The sequence below is a fragment of the Giraffa tippelskirchi genome, chromosome 4 (genome assembly GCF_054371585.1).
Source record: "Giraffa tippelskirchi isolate mGirTip1 chromosome 4, T2T-mGirTip1v1.2.pri, whole genome shotgun sequence".
In the NCBI taxonomy this organism is placed as follows: domain Eukaryota; kingdom Metazoa; phylum Chordata; class Mammalia; order Artiodactyla; family Giraffidae; genus Giraffa; species Giraffa tippelskirchi.
The window spans coordinates 21002726-21022051 of record NC_137278.1 but is presented as its reverse complement, the minus strand read 5'-3'; the positions used below and the strand labels follow the sequence as shown (position 1 = coordinate 21022051).

The window sequence follows — 19326 nt, the reverse complement described above, 5'->3', positions numbered from 1 at the left end:
TTTTGCTATTGGCAGCTGTCAGGATTGCCAACTGGCAGCTCACGGAAGCCTTGCTTTCACAGAACCAGCTCTGTCACACTCAGCCAGTTAAGGGCACACCATCTCCGTGTGCTACTTGATCACGGCAGCTGAGAAACAAAAGCCTCCTCTGTCAGAGGGCATGGCTATAATGCAAAAACTTACTTCTCTCTTTGATTCTATCAGCTCTGGAAAGGCACCTCAAATTCCAAAAGTCTGAGCACTGTAAACAAGGAAAAGCAATGCCTATTTTAGGATGGAAATAGACATGTTCCTCAGCTTTTATAAGGGAGACCAGGAAGGAACTTTGGAATATACTGGATTTGATCTTAGGAGCCCTGGATTCCCAAATATATTCTGCTATCAATTACCTGTATTGTTTGGGGCCAGCCCCTTAATTTGGGGAGTGGTGAAAATTGCTGTGATTCCTCTCATTGGCAATATCCGACACAGCCCGTGCAATGATAGCCCACTCGTTTAAACTTTAAGTTATGTTCTATGGGAATCACAAGTTGCATCATTTGTTCATCTCTGGAAGCCTTAATTTCCAAAACTGTGGGCTCAGCATAACAAAAAAAAAAAGAAGAAGAGAAATATAAATGGAAGCAACAGAGCAAATATGGAAATGAATATCAATAGATTCATCCAACTCTCTGGCTGATAGAATTTCCGCTCGCAGCCTTGTATGGCTCCCATATCTCCCCAGTGCCCATTCCTGCCCTCTGCTCTGTTCCTGGCCACCCCTCAGTGCTCACTCCGTGGACTCTGGTCTCCCCATTGCTGGTCTTTCCAAGTGGGGCCGTGTGCTCTTTGTAACAGGTCTCGTGTGTGAGCTTTCTGCTTCTTTGCTCATCTTGTTTCTGCTTCTTCTTGGAATGCCCCCCTCCCTGCTACCCAGCCAGCATAGACCTCGGACCAAGTCACGTGGCTTCAGTTCTAAAGTTGTCCTTGTCCCATTCTCAACCCTGTCCTCCATTCAGCTGGATTTTGGTCATTTACTGAGTCCTGGAGCACTCCATTAATACCTGAAGACCAGTCCTCAAACTGAGCCTAGTGATTCCTGATGCTGTGATTCTGAATAAGTTACTTTACCTCTTTGAACCTCACTTCCTCTCTGTGCAGTGAGAATAGCAATATGCACCTTAATGGATGCTGTAAAGTTTAAATGGAACAACCGAGAAAAAATGCCTGATATGTAAAGACATGTAATATACAATGGCTTCCTTTCCCCTCCATCTTATTTGGCATTCCCCATTTTTAAGACGATTTCTTTGTTTATTTACCTACTTATTTTTGCATCATAATTCTTTGAGTTTTTCTCCTTTTCCTCCACTTCTAAATCGTAAGCTCCTTGAGGATGGGAAAGATGCCCTACTCAACTTAATAACCCCACAATACTTTATAGCTAGAAAGAGGTTAATAATGTTGGATAGATTAAATGGAACAAATGGAATGAATGCTGCCATTTCCAGAGAGGGACAGTGAGACTAAAAGGGGACAAAAATCTGAAGTTCTCAGCTGAACCAGCCTCCCCCAATGACAGCGATGGATTCCTAAGTTAAAGAAAAAAGGCCCACACTTCTTTCACCCACATGAAACACAAATATTCCACCCCTTTTAATCAGAGCCTTAGCTCATGCATTATATACATTTCTTTCATTCTTAGCCTCCTTCTAAAGCAGTCACAATAGCCCACGATAAAGCACCATTCACATGGCCCACTCAGCCCTTCTCCTCACACGGTACAAATACATGAAACCAAAAATGCCCACCCCTGCAGGGTTTCACAGGGGGTCCTTCACTCTTCAGTGGCAAGGCTTCTTTGCACACTCTCATCCAGTCTTTGACCCTCATGCTGAGTCTTCCTCTGGCACAGAGCTCTGGGATCCTCCAACACACCCAGTGTCCCTCCTCTGTTCCTTCAATATCTTATCTATCTGCTTGAGAAGATGTACTCTACAAGGGTACAGTAGTTTAAAGTCACCAGGGAAAGAGGAAGGAGGGAGGCAAATAATTGGACTTGAGAATGCTCTTCTGTGGCCTTGGTTTTACGTCTGTTTGTTTACACCTTTTAGGATGAACTACCCTTGTGATGACTTTAGAAAATTTAAAAAAATCAATTTCTGATTAGGTAAGAGCTACCAGAGTTATAAAAACAGAGCAGAATCTGATGGCAAATGAAATAAAGATTGTCTATCCAGTTTGCCACTCAAGAGCTATTTGACCTCGGAGCAGTGACTTAATGTCTCTGAGTCACAGTTTTCTATATAATGGGTATTTTCAAGAGACTGTCCCTGGGTTGTTATGAGAATTTGAGATAATGAATACAAAGTAGCTGGTAGGGCACTTGGCATAAGCCTTTGGGTAGTGGTGGTGGCTCCGTTTTTAAATTGATTGCTTTTGAGCTGAATCTGCAAGAGATAAGATCAGCAGATACAAAAGGGGAGAAACCTTTTCAGTCTTTCTCGAAATTACCTGCCAAGACTTCTTTGTGGACTGTCCAAAGGATTCCCTGTGTACTGCAGAGGGCTGAAGTCTGCAAATGCTGTCCCCAGGCTTCCATTCCAGCTGGTTTTCCTTTACTTTCTGCCAATGGAGGGGGTTGGAGGGGCACAGAGGGGGCTCTGCTGACAGATTGGAAGGCAGAGAAGAAGCAGCCAGTTCTTTCTGAAATGAAATGAAACAAAAAAAGAGTTGCATAGCTCATTTCTTTTTAGAGTTGAATCATATTGCATTGTCTGGATGTACCATAGTTTATTTATCCACTTATTGACTGAAAGACATCTTCATTGCTCCCAAATTTTGGCAGTCATGAGAAAGCTGCTCTAAACATTCATGTGAAGGCTTTGTGTGAATGTAGGTTTTCAAAGTCAAGTTTTCAACACCAAGGAGTGGGATTGTTGGATCTTAAAATCAAAGTATACTTAATTTCGTAAGATACAGACAAATTGTCTTCCAGAGTGATTATACTATTTCACATTCTCAGCAACAGTGAGAGACTGTTCCTATTTCTCAACCTCCTCACCAATATTGGCATTATCAGTGTCCCAGATTTTGGCCATTCTGATAGGTGTGCCATGGTATCTTGTTGCTTTAATTTGCACTTTCCTAATGACATAGGATCTTGAGCATCTTTTCATATGCTTATTTTCCAGCCATGTATCTTCCACAGTGAGGTATCTGTTCCTATCTTTCACCACTTTTTTGTTTTGTTTCATTTTTGTTTTTTTCTTTAATGTTTTCCAGATTTATTAAGATATAATTCACGTACAACATTGTGTAAGTTTAAAGTGTACTTGCTGATTTGATATACTTGTATTTTCAAAATGGTTACCACCAGAGTATTGGCTGATAGCTCCATTATGATATAATTACCATTGATTTTTGTGGTGAGAACATTTAAGATCTATTTTCCTAGCAACTTTCAAGTATATAATGCAGTATTATTGACTATAATCATCAGGCTATACATTAAATCCCCAGTTTACAATACTACCAGTAGTGCACAAGTGTTCCTTTTCTCCACCTCCTTGCCAACACTAGCTATTTGTTGTCTTTCATTATTTTTATTTTTTTGGCTGTTCTGGGTCTCAGTTGCTGTGTGGGCTTTTCTCTAGTTGCAGAGAATGAGGGCTACTCTCTAGTTGCAATGCATGGGCTTTCTCATTGCAGTGGTCTCCCCCATTGTAGAGCACAGGCTCTAGGGTGCATGGGCTTCAGTAGTTGCACCACATGGGCTCAGTAGATGCGGCTCAATGGCTCTAGAGCACCAGCCCAATAGTTGCAGCTCATGGGCTTAGTTGCTCCACAGCATGTGGGATCTTCCTGGACCAGGGACTGAACCCCTGTTGCCTGAATTGGCAGGTGGATTCTTTACCACTGAGCCACCAGAGAAGCCCTATTTGTTGTCTTTTTGATAATAGCCATTCTAACAGGTGTGAGGTGATATTGCATCATGGTTTTCATTTGCATTTTCCTGATGGTTAGTGATGTTGAACGTGGAGGGAGCTGGCAGGGACTCAGGCAGCTCCAGGGAATCTGAAGCTGGTGGAATCTGCAGGGGACTGACAATCGGTCTCTTCAATGGCAAAACCTGCTGAGCTTGTTGCAGATTGAATCCTGATCACTCCCACTTCTTGGATGCTCCTGGAAGTGAGGATCTTGGTGCAGTACCCCAAAAGCTGAGGAAGCTGCTCCTTTACCCTACTCTTCCTGTCCTGATGAGGGCAACTCTTTCTACTTGGGAAGTTTCTCCTTGGTTCTGAGAAGTTCCAGCTTGAAGGACGGGAAGATGCAGGCGACTGAAACTTTCTTCCTTCTCTTTTTGTGCTCTTTTTCTTAGATCTTTTGTTTTACGTGTTGCTGCAGATTGCTAATTTGACTCCAGAACTCTCCCAGAGCTGTTTTTGTTCTTGGACAGCTGTCTAATTGTTGATCTTTCTGGGAGGCTGGAGGCTGGGGTCTCCTACATTGCCATTTTGATGACATAACTTCTGCCCACTTTTCAGAAGCTTTTTTTTTTTCTTATTGTTTAGTTCTTAAAGTTTTTTCTATATCCCTCCTAAATTTTGTTTCTTTAGTTCTTCTACTACTTTGTAACGAATTCTCCATATTAAATTCTCTCTTTTGAAATAACTAGAAAATTAAAAAAATAACTACTGTTTTCTGACTAGACAGTCATTAAAACTTTTACCACAGGCCTCAATTTTTGTAATTTTTAAACAAACAATTATCCCGAGAAACTCTGAAATACAGAGAAGGAGAGCTATAAAATAGTTGCCAACAGGACAAGTCCTATCACTATGGAATTTGAAATCATAATTTAAAAAAATAAAGAAAGAAAAAAATCATAAGACGTTTTTTGGGGATTGCATGATTTTCATGAGTAATTAAGTTCCAATGACCATTAATATCTTGGAATTCAGTCACTCATTCATTCATTTGAAATAGGATGGAAGCTGGTTTCCTCCTCCCTAGGTGGGGATGGTAGTTCTCTTTACATAAACATGTCATTTTCCCCTTGTTCAGTGACATTTAGCAGAGAAGGCAATGGCAACCCACTCCAGTACTCTTGCCTGGAAAATCCCATGAATGGAGGAGCCTGGTAGGCTGCAGTCCATGGGGTCACTAAGAGTCGGACATGACTGAGCGACTTCACTTCACTTTTCCCTTTCATGCATTGGAGAAGGAAATGGCAACCCACTTCAGTGTTCTTGCCTGGAGAATCCCAGGGACGGGGGAGCCTGGTGGGCTGCTGTCTATCGGGTCACACAGAGTCGGACACGACTGAAGGGACTTAGCAGCAGCAGTGACATTTAGAGACTGAAGTAGGACATTATGAAATGTACTAGCCAGATAGAATTTTCTGAGCACATGGGTCAGAGTTCTCAGTGCTGTGTCGTGTTCACTTATATGTCATATGCAGATCATTTGCTCTGAGACAGAAGAGTGCTAAGAAGCTCAGTGTCCTCCTGCCCACCTCCACTGAAGTCTACAGAGTTACTTTCACACACAGGGGTCTGACCCTAACTTCTGTGCCATAACCTTTCCTGTTTTTATCTCTCTGCTCCAGGAAAATTTTCAAACAGCCCCTCTTCATCTCCAACTTGGTTATACATAAAAAAAAAAGAAATGAAGCGATCACATTCAGATACAATGAATTTCTATCCAAACTAACATTTACGCAGATCTGCCTAGTATTGGCAGTACAAGAAAACCCTTTCAATGCAGAGATCTTAGCTAATTTCCAATCCATGCACATTTTTCTTCCCTGAGTGCTTTCAGGCTTCTCTGGTGGCTCAGACAGTAAAGAATCTGCCTGCAATACAGGATACACAGGTTCTATCCCTGAATCAGGAAGATCCCTTGGAAAAGGGAATGGCCACTCACTCCAGTATTCTTGCCGGAATATTCCATGGACAGAGGAGCCTGGGAGGCTACAGTCTATGGGGTCGCAAAGAGTCTGACACGACTCAGCGACTAAGACATCCAACACATGAGTGCTTTCAGTTAATGCATTTGCTTCTGTTGGCGTTGAGAAGCTCAGATGAAACAGAAATGCCTTTTTGTTTGTTTTCGTAAGAGAGAGAGAGAATTGGCTTATGTCAGTCACCAAGCAGTTTCAATTAAGCTGAGCTGCTTTCAGCAAAGACAGCCACTGCTTTACCTGGCATCTTTATTTTGTGTCACCAAACAATACCCTTAATTATACTTTTCCATTGAAAATGTAGTCGTTGGCTGGTGATTTTCAATTATATATCTACAGTCTCCATGCTACATCTCTTATAAAGACTATCAGTCCTTTTTAGCCTTAAAACCATCACCCTGCTTGCAGCTTCTATTCTACCCTTAGAATATGACAGCAGCTGCCTGATGTCTGTCACACCCCACTCTGACTGCCCTTAAATCCTACCCATAAAGCCAGTCAGTGGTGAGCATCTGAATGCTGACATGGATATGGATATGGGTATGGACACAACTCTTATCACTCCTGTATCATTGTTCTCAGTGTGAGGACCCATGGCACATTGGTCATTCAGAACGTCTTTTCTGCTCCTCTGACTTCATCTTCTGCTACCTCCCTGTGTCCACCCAATCTATTCAGAGAGCAAGTCCATTTTTATTCCCCAGTTCCCGTTTTCACCCTTCAAGACGGTTTCTGCTGCAAACCTATGACATCCCTCCTCCCCACAAAAGGTACACTTGTTTCCTCGTTGTGCTTCTAACACTCTGTATATTCACAAGGTATATTGCTCATCACACTGTGTCATAAACTTTTGCTTGTATACCTCGACCACTACTAACCTATGAGTGTCTTAAGAGCAGAGAACGTATATCTGACTGGCTAACACATCCCTAGAAACTAGCAAAGTTTCAGGCATATAGTAGGAGAACTAGATGGCTGAGCTTGCAAAGCCTTCAACTTTTTGTACAGATTTTCTTGCATTAATTAAAAGGCTACATTCTAGACCCTTGCAAAAATATAAATATGTGAAAGGTACAGTTTCTCCTACCAAGGAACATGGGATGTACACCAAAGGATAAACTACACGCTCAAGTACCTTCATGAGAAGACACCACAGGAAAACCCAAGGCAGAAAGTGAAGCAGCTCTAAAGTAGACCGAATCATTACTCAGTGAAGTCAAGAGCATTTTTTCAGTCCAATAATGGACAGTTATTTTTTCCATAAAGACAACATGTCTTGGGTTCCTTGCATCCCACTTCAGGTGAAGTAGTGATGAACTTTTCATTGAAAAACGATGGTGTAGTCATCACAGAATTGATTGTACCAGCTGTAGACCCCCAAACTGAAAATTGCTGTAGGCTGAAAGATGCTAGAAAATGAAATTTCTCAGGAAATTCACTGGAGATTCTACATGAAAATTAACACGTCCAGTTTTCTTCAGGTAGCATACATTAGGTATCTTATTATCCCTCTTCAGTAATTGCAGCCTTTGGGCTTTTTGAGCTAAAATTACATAAAGGTAAAATGGAATCTTAGAATTGTATTACTGGGAGAAAATTAGAAAAGACTTTTTGGATGTTTCATTGGCTGCATTTAAATGGAGAAAAGTCACTCGACTCAAATCACAACTGTATGCATTAGTTTTCTATTGCTGTCATAACAAATTACTCAAATGTAGCAGCGTAGGACAATCTCCATCTATTAGCTTGCAGTTCTGTAAAAACTGTCAGAAGCCAGAGTACAGGATGGTTTATCTACTTAGGGTCTCACAAGGCCAAAGTCAAGGTGGTGTCCAGGCTGAGAGCCTTTTTGAAAGTTTTGGGGAAGGAACTGCTTCCAAGCTCATTTGGTTTGCTGACTACATTGGTTTATTGCAATTGTGGGACTGAGGTTCTCATTCTCTTGCTTCTAGAAGTCATTTGCCTTTCTTCTCATGCTTTCCACGTGGTCAATTTACAAGAAGGATGGGTCATATCCATCACAGGTTTGAATCTCTTCAGCTTCTTTGCTGTATCTCATTGATTCCAACATTAGCAAGTTCTCTGCTTTTAAGGTATTCTATGATTTGGTTAGATCCACCCAGATAATCCAGGATCATTTCTGTATTTTTAAATTCAAAAACCTTAATCCTATCTGGAAAGCCTCTTTCGCCATAGACTGCAACATAGTTACATGTTCTAAGATTAGACTGCAGACACTCTGGAAGTCATTATCCTGCCTAAGACACTACCTATATGTATAGTTTAAAAGTGAAAGTGTTAGTCTCTCAGCCATGTCTGACTGTTTGAAATCCCATGGACTGTAGCCTGCCAGATTCCTCTATCCATGGAATTCTCCAGGTAAGAATACTGGATTGAGTAGCCATCCCATCCTCCAGGGGATCTTTCTGACCTAGGGACTGAACCCAGGTCTCTTGTATTGCAGGTGAATTCTTTATCATCTGAGCCACCAGGGATAGTTTGTTCAGTCTCTAGGTTGTGTCCAGCTCTTTGCCACCACATGGACTGCAGTATGCCAGGCTTCCCTGTCCTTCACTATCTCCCTGAGTTTGCCCAAACTTATGTCCATTCAGTCAGTGATGCTATCCAACCATCTCATTCTCTGGCATCCCCTTCTCCTCCTGCCCTCAATCTTTCCTAGCTTCAGGGTCTTTTCCAATGAGTGGGCTCTGCATCAGGTGGCTGAGGTGCTTCAGCATCAGTCCTTCAAATGAATATTCAGGACTGATTTCCTTTAGGATTGACTGGCTTGATCTCCTTGCAGTCCAAGAGACTCTAAAGCATCTTCTCTGGCACCATAGTTGAAAATCATCAATTCTTTGACACTCGGCCGTCTTTGCGGTCCAAATCTCACATCTGTACATGACTACTGGGAAAACCATAGTTTTGACTATATGGACCTTTGTAGGCAAAGTAATCTCTCTGCTTTTTAATATGCTGTCAAGGTTTGTCATACTTTTTCTTCCAATGAGCAAGCGTCTTTAATTCGTGGCTACAGTCACTGTCCACAGTGATTTTAGAGCACAAGAAAATACAGTCTGTCACTGTTTGCACTTTCCCCCATCTATTTGCCATGAAGTGATGGGGCTAGATGTCATGACCTTAGTTTTTTGAATGTTGAATTTTAAGCCAGCTTTTTCACTCTCCTCCTTTGCCCTCATCAAGAGGCTCTTTTACTTCCTCTTTGCTTTCTGCCATTAGAGTGGTACCACCTGCATATATGAGGTGATATATATGCTGATATTTCTCTCAGCAATCTTGATTCCAGCTTGTGCTTAATCCAGTCTGGCATTTTGCATAATGTACTCTGCATATAAGTAAATAACCAGGGTGACAATGTACAGCCTTGATGTACTCCTTTCCCAATTTGGAACCAGTCCACGTCGTTCCATGTCCGGTTCTAGCTGTTGCTTCTTGACCTGCATACAGATTTCTCAGGAGGCAGGTAAGGTGGTCTGGTATTCCCATCTCTTTAAGAATTTTCCACAGTTTGTTGTGAACCACAGAGTCAAAGGCTTTAGCTTTGTCCGCGAAACAGAGGTAGACGTTTTTTGGAATTCCTTTGTTTTTTCTATGATCCAGCAGGTGTTGGCAATTTGATCCCTGGTTCCTCTGCCTTTTCTAAATCCAGCTTGTACATTTGGAAATTCTTTGTTCACATACAGTCAAAGCCTAGATTGAAGGATTTTGAGCATTACCTTGCTAGCATGTGAAATGAGCATAATTGTATGGTAGTTTGAACATTCTTTGGCATTGCATTTCTTTGGGATTGGAATGAAAACTGACCTTTTCCAGACCTATGGCCACTGCTGAGTTTTTCATATCTGCTGGCATATTGAGTGCAGCACTTTAACGGCATCATCTTTTAGGATTTGAAGTAGTAGTGTAGTATTAGTCACTCAGTCATGTCTGACTCTTTGTGATCCCATGGACTATAGCCCGCCAGGCTCCTCTGTCCATGGGATTCTCAAGGCAAGAATACTGGAGTGGATTGCCATTCCCTTCTCCAGAGGATCTTCCTGATTCAGGGATCAAACCTAGGTCTCCTGCACTGCAGGCACATTTTTTACCATTTGAGCTACAGAGAAGACCCTGGAATTTGAAGTGGCTCAGCTGGAATTAGTTTATCATGACATAAATGTGTGACAATTAGCCAGTCAGTTAGTCAACTTGTTTTTCTTTTATTTGTGTATGGACATGAATCAGATAGATGTTAAGCTAGTAACTACCTGAACATTCCCCAAGCAAATAAAACTAGTTAAGCTACATAAGCAAAATTTAATCTAGCTTATTTCATGAACATAAGCACAATTTTACTTAGGTCGTGTCTTGTAAATGCCTCTAATAGTCATAAATGAACCTTATCTTCCTAAAATTATATAAAATAATCTTTTTCTGCCATCTGGAAATCCCCATAGTCATAACTGATGATGGTAAAAGTTAACTTCCTCATTCTTGCCTTATACACCCTTCTAAAACCATGTCACTGAGCTCTGTGCCACTCTTGGTTTTGAAGTCCCCCATTTTTTGAACAGCGTGTTTCTCATTTGGTAGAATATTTATATCAAGTCCACCTCTGTGAATTTTATTTTAATAAAAGTCTGTGAATGGATGTAATAGATCTGAGCACATAAAAGAAGTTTGAGAAGTGCAATTCTTAAAGATATTGATGAGTTTGTTCAAATACCTCCACAGCTAGTCAATAAACCTAGTTGAACACATGTTCTGACATCCAGACAGACATAATGATTGCCCCTGTAGTCACCAGTCCTGCTCTTTCCCAAGGAATATTTTTGTAGTTTCCAGGTCAAGGGATGAGATTTCTGTTTTCTCATGCCAAAAAAGAAGGCAAAGGAAGCAACGTCACAAGACAGAGATATTATTGTCTCTGCGTCCTAGACCCTCAATACTTCCTGCATCTCTGGATGATTCAGTCACTTCCAATATCTATAAATAAAAAGCATGCCTGGGAACACTGCAAGCCATTGATTTTCACCTTGTCTTTTTGTGGTGGCTATAAATTGCCCCCAATGAACCCAACTGCTTGAACAGTAAGCAACATCATTACAAAATCACTTTAATGGTGGTAGGTAAAGAGTATCTCAGAGCACAACACATGGTGTATAATAAAATGAAAGCTGAGTAGGTCAAGTTCAAAGAGAACACATCAAACATCCAAATCAAACATCCAAACTCTGTTAGATTTTGACTTTCCCTCCTTCAACTCTTCATAAGATTATCCAATCGCAAGTCACTTACCAACATTTATTTTTTACTGTTTTAAAATAATTCGCAAATATTTATTATGAGATTTTTTCTTTACCCTTGATCACATACATTATTTAGCACTCTAATTTTTAAATCCATTGCTGATATCCTGGTGAGCACACACTATGTGCATTCTCAGTCGTGTCTGACTCTTTTTGCAACCCTATAGACTGTAGCCTGCCAGGCTCCTCTGTCCATGGATTTCCCAGGCAAGAATACTGGAGCAGGTTGCCATTTCCTTCTTCAGGCAATCTTCTCGACCCAAGGATGGAACCCGCAGCTCCTGCAACTCCTTCAGTTCCTGCATTGCAGGCAGATTCTTTACCACTGAGCCACTGGGGAAGCCTACACACACTACGAGCAAGTAAAAATTGATGTGATAAATCATTGCCACTGATAATGCTGGAGATACCTTTGGAAATCAAGCTTTTCACAAAACAGTTTAAAAATGCCTTTTCCAGGCTTGACACCATGTAACAATAACCAAGTGTGATGAACTCTATTACAGCTTAACAATAATTGACTTTGTTATATTTTCCATGGATTATTAAAAATGCAAGATTTTTCAAGTCCTACAACTTGTTAAAAAGCCTCTCTTATTTGCCTGTGCTTTCTCTCCCTGAACCAAGAACAGAGTTGCCACCCACATGGATGGTAGGGACTAGCACACCCTTATTTAGAGGCTGGGTAGGAGGAAGCATGGAAGGAAAGTGGGCCAGCCCCTCTCTGCTTTCACATATGAAACCAACTTTCTAAAGCTGCTTATTTAAAATAAATGGGGAAAAATTGAAGGCTTACCCCCCATAGTTCAGAAAAATAGCATAAAATTATACACACAGATTTGTTTTGTTTTACCAAAAGCAACACAGAGTCATCACAAACCTCACATTTCTATTCTCCCCATTTTGACTGGCTCAGGAATTGGTGAATCACACTACATGGAAAACAAGCCCACTCCATTCACACAAACATACTGTTTTTCTTTCTATTTTATCACTTGTATGAACCACAGACTTAGAGGACTTGGTTGATTGTTCAATTATCTTTAATTCATTCTAATTTTTTAAACTGATTCCTTAATAAATTATTCTTTGTGGGATTTTTGAAAAAGTGGGTTGGAAGGATGGATTAAACCTATCCTTAACTATATATTTAGTGTTAAGATCTGGGAGATCTCAATTCATTACAAGAGTTGGCATCCTAAGCAGAGTTTCTGTTCTACGCATCAATGTTAACTGAGATATTCATTTTGTAACATTCATAAGAAGTGTCAGGTCTTGCTATTGTGGGTACTGGTTTTGTTGTTCAGACGCTAAGTTGTGTCCAACTCCTTGTGACCCTATGAACTGCAGCATACCGGGCTTCCCTGTCCTTTACAATCTCCCAGAGCTTGCCCAAACTCATGTCTATTGAGTCAGTGATGCCATCCAATCATCTCATCCTCTGTTTCCCCCTTCTCCTGCCTTCAATTTTTCCCGGCATCAGGGTCTTTTCCAATGAGTCAGCTCTTCGCATCAAGTGGCCAAAGTATTGGAGCTTCATCTCCAGCATCAGTTCTTGCAATTCAGGGTTGATTTCCTTTAGGATAGACTAGTTTGATTTTCTTGCTGTCCAAGGGACTCTTAAGAGTCTTCTCCAGCACCACAATTCAAAAGCATCAATTCTTTGGCACTCAGCCTTCTTTACTGAAGGTATACTGAGAACTACTCACATACAATGATACATAAGACACTTTCATGTATGAATCACCACCATGCAGGATGCAAAGTATGTTTTGCTGCACCAGTTTTACTGATGAGAAAATGGAGGCCCAGAGGTTTTAAGTAACTTGGTTTCTGCCAGACAAGGTCCAAACTAAGCTTTGTTTGATATGTAGCTAGAGTTCTCAATCACTGTGCCGCAGGACCTTCCAAAAGGGGTTTTCTCTTGGTTCCCCTCTGCCTGCTCACTTGCTCTCATCCCTCCCGTGTGCCTGAGAAGGAAAAGGACCCCATTTCCTTTCCTTTCAGCTTCCCCAGGTTCATACTCCTCTCCCCTTTTCACTCCTGTTCTTGCCTCTGCCACTTGCTCATTTTCCTGTGCTTGTAGCTTACAGTCATGAGAAGACCTTCAGGAATGAGTTAGATTTCCTTCTGCTAAAAAGAGGATATTCCGTAAATGACCTTTCCTCATTATTCTAAATACATTAATGTCCTAATGACTATGGTTGTTTAACAAATTATCCCAAAGTGCAATGGTCTCAAAAAAAAAAAAAACTTTTGAGATGTTTCCGGATTCTGTGGGTCAGGAGTTCAGACAGGAGTTGGGAGGCCATATCTGTTCTAAACAATTTGGGGCTTTAGCTAGAAAGGTGTGAATGGCTGGCCTGGGGGGAGGGGGGAAAGTGTGTGACTGTGTGACTGGGGGATGGGAACCACCTGAGATATTTCCATCTAGATGTCTGCTGGTTGAGACTGGTGGTTGGCTGGAACTTCAGCATGGATCTCAACTGGAACTCTCCTTGTGGTCTCCCTGCATTATCTCTCCATATGGACAAGCTTGGGCTTCCTTTTGCATGACGCTGGGTTCCAAGAGCAAATATCTCAGAAGAGCCCTGTGGAGGCTGAATGGCATTCTGTGATCCCGCTGCAGAAGTCACTGGGTGTCCTTCCTCTGGGATTAGAAACCTGCCTTGATTCAACAGTAGGAAACACAGACTCCACCTGTCAAAGGGAAAGAGAATCATCATTACCCTGTAAGGAGGGCATGCAGAATGGGAAATCTGATGATGACCATCTTTGAAGAATATAATGTGTCACTTTTTTTTTTAATTTTGCCCATGCCGAGTTGCATGTGGGATCTTAGTTCCCTGAGTAGGGATGGAAGCTGCACCACCTGCCTTGGAAGCTCAGAGTCTTAACCGTTGATCCACCAGGCAAGTACAGCCACATTTTTTTACTTTGAAAAGGTAACTTAGTTACATCCGTGGCCTCCCTAAAAAGTCATTCCTTTACCATATGTAATCTGTCTTTCATTTCTACCATTCTCTATTAATGAAATTTAATTGACAGAACAGTTTGAATTCTTCTTTCAAAGGTGAAATGGACGCCCCCAACTTTTTGGTCTCTGTTCTCCCTCTTTCTGATATGCAACCTGTGTGCTATGTGCTCACCTGTTGCTCCTCTAGATCTCCCCTCTCCTCCTGTTCATCGTATTTTGTAGCCCAGGAAGCTGGAGTCTGCGGACCGCAGCCTGGACTTCCTGTTTAATTTGGCCAAAGCAGGGAACCAATAGGAGACTACAGAGTAGAAAGAAAGAGAGCTGGGTGCCCTTTCCTTCAGCTCCCTCCCCGCTGCATTTTTCTACCATGGTCAGAACACCTTTCACACAGCTCTTTCCTACAGCTAAATATTAATAACAGACAAAGTATTCCTTCCTGGGTAGCTCGAACCATAAAGAATCTGCCTGCCAGGCGAGAGACATGGGTTCAATCCCTGGGTCAGGAAGATCCCCTGGAGAAGGGCATGGCAACCCACTACAGTATTCTTGCCTGGAGAACCCCATGGATAGAGGGACCTTGTGGGCTACAGTCCGTGGACTCGCAAAGAGTCAGACACGATTGAGTGACAAACACACACACAGATATTCCTCTTTTAGCTTGCAGGAAAAGCCTTAATTGGCTTCCCTGGTGGCTAGTGGTAAAGAATCCATCTGCAATGCAGGAGACGTGGGTTGGATCCCTGGGTCTGGAAGATCCCCTGGAGGAGGAAATGGCAACCCACTTCAGTATTCTTGCCTGGAGAATCCCATGGACAGACGAGCCTGGTGGGCTACAATCCATGGGGTTAGAGGGATCAGACACAATTTAGCGACTACACCACCACCACCAAAGCCTTAATTACAAGAATGTGGGCTATAGCTTGTGTCTACCTTTTTCATGTCTACAAACACCACTTCCTTTAGCTCAGCTTCTACTGAGATATTTGCATTTCTTCCTTAAACACTGTGCTCTCTGACTCTGCCTTGCCTTGGGACATGCTTAGACTCTGGTCACAGAGTCAGAGCAAATCAACTCAAAATCATCCTTAAGAATGGGCTGATAGTCAGTCACTTTGGTTTGGTTTAATCACTCAGTCATGTCTGACTCTTTGCGACCCCATGGACTGTAGCCCACCAGGCTCCTCTGTCCATGGGATTCTCCAGGCAAAAATACTGGAGTGGGTTGGCGTTTCCTTCTCCAGGGGATCTTCCCAACAGGAAGCCCTGATAGTAACTAGGCATGTGACAATTGCAAACTAAATTAATTAAAAACAATTTAAGATTTCATTCCTCATTTCCACTAGCCACATTTCAAGTGCTTAATAGCCGCAGGTAACTAGTGGTGACTATCATAGGTAGATAGTATGGAAGATATCTATCTTCACAGTAAGTTCTATTGAGCACTGCTATCTAGAATCCACTTAGAAAAGTGATGAAATTGTGTGTGGGAATCTCTTATATGAATCAGATATAAATGGAGCCCTTCTAGTTGAGCAGAGAGTGGGGAGGATTTGGAGACACTGACACATGTCACCTCTTAGATACCCTTCAGAGAATTTAGAGCTCCTCAGAGAACAATGGAGAAAAGGGAGAGAGATCCACCCAGCCCTTGTAGCTCAGAGCTCAGCCACGCCCCCAAGCATGCAGATCAGATGTAATCAGAAAAAGAATGACTCATATCAAAGGAAGATGCTGCTCATGTTTTACCTAGCTTATCTCTGACACATCTGCTTGTATTCTCTCCAAATATAGCAATATAGAAACATTATGTCAAAGCATTTGCCTCGAACAAAAATCACCTTTTAACTTTATCTCATTCACCTTTCATTGCAACTTCCATTGCAAACCTTTAGTCTCAGGACAACACAAATATTCTCTTTAAGTCCATCGGAGCTCTTGTTTTCCCTTTGTTCTTTTTTATCCTGGGTGTAAATCAATTGATATTTATTTTCAAAGACTTCTGTCTCTTTCAGGTGACTGCAGGGGGTAAAGGAATACATTTTCCAGAGTCTTCTCAGGCTTAGCCCCAGCCCCAACAGGAACCACATTTCCTGTTGGTAAAATTCTCTTCCCCAACAGAAAAGTCATACCTAGTTCCTCCGAGGATGAATTGCTAAAATAGTCCCTACTCCTTAAAGTGATGAGGTTAAAAATTTCCGTCACATATTAGTACTTGTTTCAGGAGAGACTGAGTGTCAGGTTTCTGGGAGCTTGGGAAGAAAGTAGGCACCAATTACCAAGAAAAGTTCTGACCTTGTCGGTTATGACTGCTTGGAGAAGATGTATAAAGTAACAGTTAAATTATAAGCACACTGGATAGTTACTTTTGACTACCACTCTCACCTCCTTATCCTTTTTCTTCATCTGCTTTGCTTTGCTCCTTTGGCGTCCAAAGTGTCCTCCTTCCTCTTCTGGTTTTGGTACCTTAGATCCTTAATCATGGTACAGTTGCCTTGCCTTGCTGTGTAGATTTGCAGCTCATAGCTGTTGTCCTCAGTAAGGCTCTAGGCATTCCAGACTGACCTTTCAGAATCAGAACTCCAGCTCTGCTCTCCTCAGTAACAGTCTGGGCTAGCCTAGCTTCCAACCCCAGACACCCTAGGGAAGCTGAAGATGGAAGGTTATAGAAAGTAGGGACACATAAGGATGATGACTGCCAGATAAAAATCTCGAAAAACTCACTCTGCTTCTCAATGTGCCCCAATATTCCTTAAGCCATATTTTGTCAAGAGTTTTACATATATTAACTTTACATCTTGCAAGATCGATATCTTGAATTACACAGATACACAAACTGGATCTCAGCAAAGCCCATGGACTTGTCCTAAGGTTACACAGCTAACAAGGTGTAAAGTCAGAATAACAACACACATTTGATTACAAACCCCTTATTTTCCCCAATATATCATGATCACCTTCATAAAGCAAGACACGCGTCTCAAGCTGAGTCCATGGATCACTCTTCATAATATCTTGCATGTGCTCAGCCATCTTGGTAAACTTCTCACTGAGCGAAGGAGGTGATTTCCAGAACTAGGTCATCCTCTTTCTTTGACAAATGCCTGTGTTGCTTCATCGGTCCCTTTAAAGATTGCCTTTGATGTGAGACAATCTCCAGGTTTTGCCTTTCAGGAAACTGGCTTATGATGAAGATTACAGCACCCCGGGGTATGTGGCTGCAATGGGTGTCAACCAGCACTGGAACAGGGACAGCTTGTGCTCTGGGAGTGCACTCCTCCCTTTTTGCTCTTACTCTTTGAAACCAAAGACACCCGGAGCCTGGGCATGTTTGCTTTGGCAACTGGATCCTCTTGTCAGGATGAGCTAAATAACGTCCTTACCTTGGGGCTGGAAGAGACCTTGAAAGTCATCTAATTCAACCCCCTTCCTTCACAGAGGGGGAGAGAGTAATTCAAAGGCTTTCCAAGGTCACTGCCGCATTAGCAGCAGAGCTAGATCTGTGAGCCCCATCTGTGACTCTGAAGAGGAGGGTGTTCACTACCACTTCAGCCTACCTCCACAGAAAGCATGAAAGGGCACTTCTAAAGAGTGAAGTCTTTTCTTACAGTAACCGTGTGTCATACAAAAGAACATGGGCTTTTGAGTTAAACAGAAGCAACTGGAATCTAGCACAATTGAAATCCTGAAGATGTTGCCTCTAGATGTGTGATTTGAAAGTTTGATCTCTTCATCTGTAATACCATGAAGTTAATGGAAGAATGGAGTGACACAGTGTATTATGTCATGATGCTCAGTAAATGATATCCCAACACATCCCCCTGCTGTCACTCCTAACAGGCTGTGAACAACAGAGCCAGCCAGGTTCAGACTGATCTAAATACACTAATTCCAGATCAGACAATGTATTTCTGAATTTCCTTCTGAGAGTCAACATTAAACCATAAAATACATAACTAGTGCTGCTAATATTTTCAAGTGGCAATGATAGAAATTAAACAACTAACTACTAGTTTTTGAGTATCTACTTTGTGCGTAAGTAGTTTACTATGCATTTTTCCCCAAAACAATCTTGTGAGCAGAAGAAACCTAGGTTCAGATGATAAAATAAATGGTTTAGGACATACATTTCCTCTGTTCCATTTGTGAAACATACACCCACCAACACAGATTCTTGTTAACATGGCTGCAGCCCAGGCACATTTAGAGATGCTGCTAGACCCAGACAGACTTCAAGTTGAATTTTAATAAGCAGTGAGAATAAGAGGAGGGGTGGGAGAAAAGAAACTTAACTACTGTTCAGAAAGTTGAAAAAAGAGTAGAAACTGCCTATGAATCACTATCGAGATTTTGTTTGCCCTTTTTTATAAGAAACTAAATTTGGCAGATAAGAAAAGGCAGAGAAGTATTTAGCTGTCTCCCTCCATGCAACCAAGTCTGAGGAATTGCTTCTAGAACTGCAAATTTGGCTTAAACACCTATAGGCTGACACAAAAGCTATGTAGACATCAGGAGAGAGTTCTGTTACCTATTGTGCTGGTATGAAAGTAAAATGAGAAGAAGATACTTGGGATTTATATATTATTGACTCTTCAACATTCTGAACAAGTAAAAGGCATTGAAAGACTCAAGAAAAGCTCTGGTTTTGTTCCCTGCTACTAAAAGTTGAGATTCCAGAGTCCCCCTGGGAACCTGGGTGTGGTCATGAATGGCATTTGCACAAAGAAGGATTTTTAAGGGTCTTGAATATGACAGTGCTAGTTTGTAATAGTTAAAGCTGAGTTCACCTTTATCTCTACCAATTAGCCCATGGAATGATCTGGTATACAACTCACTTCTCAGAGCCTAAGTTTTCCCATCTTTTAGATGAGGGCTATAAGGTTTTCCTAGTGATATTACTGTTGGAATTGGAAAGCGATATCCATAAGGCTCCTCACAGAAACAGAGTATGCAGTTGTTGTTGTTATTATATTACCATTTTTTTCTCTTCCTTTTGCTTGAAATGCCCTTACCACTAGATACCCTTTTAGGATGTTTTCCAAGATACCATCTGTTATGGACAAAATCCATATGTTAAAGCTCTTACCCTCAAAATCCAT

General features: G+C 41.7%; 2 long non-coding RNA genes across 2 annotated transcripts in view; one reads left to right on the top strand and one right to left on the bottom strand.

Annotated features, from left to right (window-relative positions):
- LOC145547125 (uncharacterized) overlaps positions 1-19326 on the top strand; it is a 40864-nt gene that overhangs the window by 11164 nt on the left and 10374 nt on the right. The window contains exon 2 of the long non-coding RNA XR_014083548.1: positions 13688-14165. This is a non-coding gene — a long non-coding RNA (uncharacterized LOC145547125). The remainder of the gene's footprint in view (positions 1-13687; positions 14166-19326) is intronic.
- LOC145547126 (uncharacterized) lies at positions 11041-17325 on the bottom strand. The gene is made up of 2 exons (XR_014083549.1): positions 17185-17325; positions 11041-13953 (listed from the first exon to the last, which is right to left on the bottom strand). It is a non-coding gene; the product is annotated as an uncharacterized LOC145547126 (long non-coding RNA).